Below are 6,000 nucleotides of genomic sequence, written 5' to 3' on the forward strand. Positions count from 1 at the left end.
CACCAAGAGGCAATGCTGGGTCATAGGCTATCTGCATTTCTCCTTCCACTACGTTCTACCAAACGGTGCTCCTAAACAACTGCTCCAGCGTTCACCTTCATCAGCTGTTCCTGGTGAACATCTTTGCTAGCACTTGGCATTATCAGGCTTTCTAATGTTTACTAATTTGTTAGATGTAAAGTGGGATCTTATTTTTGTTTTGTGTTCTTCATATTACTTGTGAAATTAAGCATCACTTCAAATACTTATTAGGCTTTAAGACTTCTCTTTCTATGAACTACCTAATCATATACTTTGCCCATTTTTCAATTGTTTCCTGTCCTTTTTTTTTTTTTCTAATTTGTTGGGATTCCCTGAACAATTGTTATTTGCAAATGTCTTCTTCCAGGCATTACCCATCTGTTAACTCTGTTGATGGTGTACTTCACTGAACAGAAATCCTTAATTTGGGTGTAAAATTCATCCATTTTTCTCTTTATGGTTTTGCTTTTGGATCTTGTTTAAAAAATCTTTTCCTGCTTCAAGGTCACAATATACTATCATATATTTTCTTCTGTTAGTTTATGGCTTTGCCTTTCATATTTAGGTATTGAATCCATATAAGGTTTATTTTCATATCTAGTAATAAGATAGATTTCGAATTTATTTCATCACTTATAAAATACTTCATCTTTTCACCCTTTGATTTATGATGCCAGATTCATGATATGCCAGGTTTTCATGCACACCTAAGTCTATCTGGACTTGCACATTGTACAGCCCGTTTATCTGTTCTGTGCCTACCACACTCTTTCAATAACTCTGTTCTTGTGATATTTCTTAGTATCTGGTATAGTCTGATCCTTCTTTTTGCTCTTCTTCTTTTTTTTTTTAAAAAAAACACCTTAGCATTAATTGACTTGTATTCTTCATCACCAATTTTTAAATGATTGTCAAATTCATCCCCCTCTACACAGTCTACTGGGATTCTTATTGGAATGAATTAAATTTACAGGCTGTTTTGGGGGAATTGGCATTGTATAAAGTCATCCCTTTCATAATTATGAAAGATTCTTTCATTTATTCAGGTTTTCTTTTATGTTCTCTAGTAGGGTTTAAAATCTTTCTCCATAAAAAGTTATATATATTATTTGTTAGACTACTTCTCATATGCTTTACAATTTTGTTGCTATTGTAAATGATATGCTATTTTACATTGAATCTTTAATTTGTCTTTACTTGTAAAAAAGGATTGTATTTCATTCTCTATTGGTAAGATAGTTTGATATTTCATGCACTAGGCTGTAGAATACCAAAATAACCCAATAGTTGAGCAGCCTCTTACCTTTTGATGTCAAAAAACCAACTACTCTGAAATTGCTGCTGTGGTCTGGGAATAACAAGTGTCTGAATTGCCTCCTAAGATGTCACTAATTTATATTTCCATGCTATTTTTTCAAAACATGCTTACTTGGCACCAATGCACACCCCAGTCCTCTGTACTTCTGCTTCCACTCCTTCAGAGAACTCAGCCCCTGAAACGTCTGATTGAATTGTGCCTGCCTGAGCTTTACTTAAGTGTGTCCAACCTTGAATGCAAAACTGCTGATTAGAAAGTTGGGCCAGGCCAGAGCAGGAAAAACTGACAAGTGTCTTCCCCATTAAGTGATATCATTTCTGTCTCATTTCTCAAACTAACTCAGAAGGGGGTCCTGGGAGTGCAATGGCATGATCTCAGCTCACTGTAACCTCCACCTTCGGGGTTCAAGTGATTCTCCTGCCTCAGCCTCTTGAGTAGCTGGGACTATAGGCACTGGCCACCACACTTGGCTAATTTTTGTATTTTTAGTAGAGATGGGGTTTTGTCATGTTGGCCAAGCTGGTCTCAAACACCTGGCCTCAAATGATCCACCTGCTTCAGCCTCCCAAAGTGCTGGGGATTACAGATGTGAGCCACCATGACAGGCCTATAATCCCTGTTTTCAAGTTGGCAATGAGTAAGTCACAGCCTTGCCCACACTACCTAGTGAATTATGTGAGGATTAGGCCTCTGAGCATTCGGACCTTTTGGCTGAGTGCTTCCAGCCTCCCATTGTTTCTCATATTTGATTAACGTTCACATCGTTTTTAAAAAAGGAAGAATATTTCCCCAGACATCTAATATTGACCTACGTTATTTATATCATAGTGTAACCTAAAAAGTACAAACCAAAAATAGGCATAACTTCCCAATGTTTGTAGCTCCATTATAACTAAGAATTAATTGAATACTAACAAAATTCTAAAGCAAAAAAAATTAAGTTAACAGTATTAGTCCAATTTGAACCAGTTGTCTTCCTGAAACGAAAGCATTGCTGTGGACAGGCCCGTGGCCATGACTGCTCTGTGGCAGGCCGTGCCTCCGTGGACTCGCCATTCTTCCCTAGTCCAACTCCTGCAGAACCGTCCTTTCTCTAACACACCATGACACCGGCGGGCCTGCCCTTGCCACAAACACATCACTGAAGGGGTGAAGCTGCCTCTGTCTTTTGCCCTTTCAAAGTTCATTCCTTCCTAAGGAAAAGGCAATTAGCAATTCTTATTAAACCTGGCTTTCCTTCATGAACCATGGTGGAACTTTGCATCATGGGACAGAATTAATCATTTCTAGATTTGGGGTCTTTTTTAAAAAAGTGATCAGATGTTCCTCTTTGGGCAGGGGGTGTAAAGGGGGAAGATAAATACTGAAGAATTCAATTTTGCTGTGTGAAGGCCTCGTCTCTGACAAGCAGTTAATCTGTTTGTTGATACTGTGAGAGGAGAGGCTCCAGCAGGGAGAAAATTAAAAAATGCTCAGCGCCAGTTGCTACTCTGATGAATCTCATCCAATTATTTAACAGGACACTGCTTGCTGGGTGTACCTTTTTTTATTGTTTTAATTTTATTTTGTTCTCTATGTCATATCATTATAAAAGTTTTCTGGATTAAGAAATCTTTCAGTCTACCCTTTTTCATTAGGCCACCATTGATTTTTTGGCTTCTGTGTTCATAACTGAGTTTGAAATTAATGTAGGATTATTATTGATTTATGTATTTATTTATTTTCTTTCCTCTTGGAATGTAGCATGTTAGGGGCTGGATTCTGAATAGAATTTGAAAGATCATCCTCTGCAGGAGGAGAGTTTTAGGTTAGGGAAGGATTGTTTAGAGTTGTGTGAACTGGGAAGAACTGGAGAAGAGTGTTAGCTACACTCCTCAGAAGGACCGAGGCAAGCTGCTCTCCCCAGGGAGAAAATTCTTATTGGTTTGGTTTAGGCCTCGCTAGCCTCGGAGACTCCCGTGGATGTAGAAAAAACGCAGTTTTTCCCTCTGGGGGAGTCGCTGTGATCTTGTCGGATTCCGGTTCACTCCTAAAGGCACTGGCAGAGATAAAGTTTTGGCCAAGCTCCCCATGGCCCAGGGTGCCTGCAAATGATGCTGCTCTCCTAACCCCAGCTACGGCTGGGACACACTGATCGGAACCGGGCATGGGTAAAGCTCCATGGTATGTTGTAAGTCTCCAACCTCTGAGGTCCATAAGGGTTCCCTGGCCTCACCCAGTTTGTGACATAAGCCTTGTGGTCATCAGTCCAATCCCTTGGACCCAGGGATAGGGATGCCAGACAAAATACATGCTAGCCAGTCAAACTTGAATTTCAGATAAATGATGAATGATTTTTAAAATGTTAGTATAGTGTATCCCGAAGATTGCAAGAGACAGATGTATGGCTCTCTTCCTCTCCACCCTGCTCTGCACACACACTCAAAGTCAGAGGCTTGCCCCCTGCTCCATTTTCCCTTAAAGCCTCTAACCTTCAGCAACCTTGATTCCTTCCTCCTTCAGTCTCCTTGCCTCCAGCCGGGAAGCCAGGCTCCCCCTGCTCAGCACTGCTGCTGATGCTTACAGGCTAGGGGAAGGGTCCACGTGGAGGCCCTGGCCTCAGGCCCCCCGCCGCACCCCGCTGCTCATACCTACAGTCTAGGGGAAGGGTCCATGTGGAGGCCCTGGCCTCAGGCCCCCTGCCCCACTCCAGTTCTTGGCCCCAGCGCTGTTCTGTGTTTGAGGAGCCTGTGGGCCTTGGTCTTAGATCTTTCCACACTCCACCCCCACCTTCACCCAGACAGCTGTCCCTTGGCCTGCCTGCGCACCTGCCGTGTGGTCTGGAACAGGGAGGGTGTTCCTGGAGAAGAGCTTTTGTGAGCTCTCTGAAAAGCACAGGGTCAGGCAGAGACCCAGCGTGGGTCGCAGTACTGCAGCCCCTGCTGCAGTCCTGGAGAGCCTGTGTGGCCATTTTTTTGGCCAGTGGCCACTGCTTCTGGATTTCTTCATTCTCTTTCAGAGGTTCCTGTGAAGACCAAGGGATCAGCTTGTTTACCCTCACTGCTGCGTCCCTCCTTTCGCCCTCCTTCCCCACCTCAGCTACCACCTCCCTTCCTCTATCTGGGACAGGATGTAGGGTTTCCATTCCCTTGAACACACAGGTCACTGGGGCGGAGGGGAAGTCACCAAATTTAACAAAATCTTTACAACCCAACAGTTTCAGTTTAGTGTGTTCTTAAGGCGACAGAGAAACAGATAGAAGGGAGAAATGAGCGTGGGGCGAGCCATTGTTATTTTGGAAAGAATTCAACCAGTTTTCACTCCCTTCCCCCTCCCTCCTGCTTTGGGCAGAATTCAGCTAGTTATTTTCCAATCCGGTTGTGTGTATAGACACACCACAGCTTCTTTGATCCCCGCCTTTCCTCCTAATAGACAAATTGCTGCCAAAGCTTCCAGCTTCTTTCTCCATGGTGACCAAGCCCCTCATTTCCATTTAATCTCAGCCTCCACCTCCCCTGTACCCCACCCCCTCCTTCATGTGGAGCTGGTTATTTCCTTTCTCTTCTCTCATTTCTCTCCCCTTCCCCCAGCAGTTCACAATCCTCTTCAAAGTTTCAGGAGTAAATATCAACGTGTCATTGTTCCTTCCTTTCTCCCCGACCTGCCTCTTTCTACTCTCTACCCCTTTTCTCTGGTGGCTCCCAAATCTTTGCTCTTCTTGGCTCTTCAAACACATTCCTCTCAGTTCCCCCTCAAACTCCCTTTCCTGCTCCAGTCTCTGGCCTAAGAGATGTGAAGATGCAGAGGAGGGAGGCAGGAGGGACGGGCCTCCCACTTCCCTACTTCCTTCCAGCAGACCCTTGAAGAAAAGAGGCGGAAGGAACTAGGAATGGGATGAGTTGGGTTCTTGCCAAGGGGTCCTCCCTCCCTTCCCTCCCTTCCCTCCTCTGTCTCCAGGCTCTGCCTGCACTCGGGTTCACGCGGGAGAAGATGAATCTGCAGCACCAGCCCCTGCCCGTCTCCCACAGCCAGGGTGGCCAAGCCATCAGGGCTCTGCGGGACAATCCTCGGCATCTGCTGCTGCTGCTGCTGCTGCTGCTGGAACCTTCTCAGGGTGTCCTCTGCTGGCAGGCAGGCTTCACATACAGGTGAGCAGAACTCACCACCAGTGAGAAAGCTGGCCGTCTCACACCTTGGCTAGTTTGTGAAACCCAAGTCATTCCACCAATGTCGCCTCATGGACTGGCTTTGGAAATTCCATTAATAGCTCCCCTCTGGCCTTGAAGCCTTGCTACCCTCATCCATCAATGACCATTTCACAACTGGGGAATGACATCTGTCCATGTACTCACTTTTTATGGTCCGGTCCTTTACAGCCTACACACATTTTCCCCAAAGATCTCTTACTCGGTCCTCATGATAATGAAATTCCAACTGTGCAGAGGGAAACTGAAGCCTGCAGAAATTAAATATATTACCCAAATATCTGAAAAAAGAAGTAATCGGTGGAGCTAGGACAAGAACCCAACTCATCCCATTCCTTGTTCCTTCCGCCTCCTTTCTTCAGGGGTCTGCTGGAAGGAAGTAGGGAAGTGGGAGGCTGCACACTCCGGCACAAGGCAAAGGGGTTAACAGGAGTGCGTTGACTTTTGTCCTTCTGCCAAGTCCCCTCACATCCAATT

At 44.8% G+C, this 6,000-nt stretch overlaps 1 pseudogene; it reads left to right on the forward strand.

Annotated features, from left to right (window-relative positions):
* Nucleotides 1–5,447, forward strand: part of LOC129479832 (keratin, type I cytoskeletal 18-like) — a 28,118-nt pseudogene extending 22,671 nt beyond the window's left edge.
* The last annotated feature ends 553 nt before the right edge of the window (nt 5,448–6,000 follow it).

The sequence above is a fragment of the Symphalangus syndactylus genome, chromosome 3, assembly GCF_028878055.3.
Source record: "Symphalangus syndactylus isolate Jambi chromosome 3, NHGRI_mSymSyn1-v2.1_pri, whole genome shotgun sequence".
Classification (NCBI taxonomy): Eukaryota; Metazoa; Chordata; class Mammalia; order Primates; family Hylobatidae; genus Symphalangus; species Symphalangus syndactylus.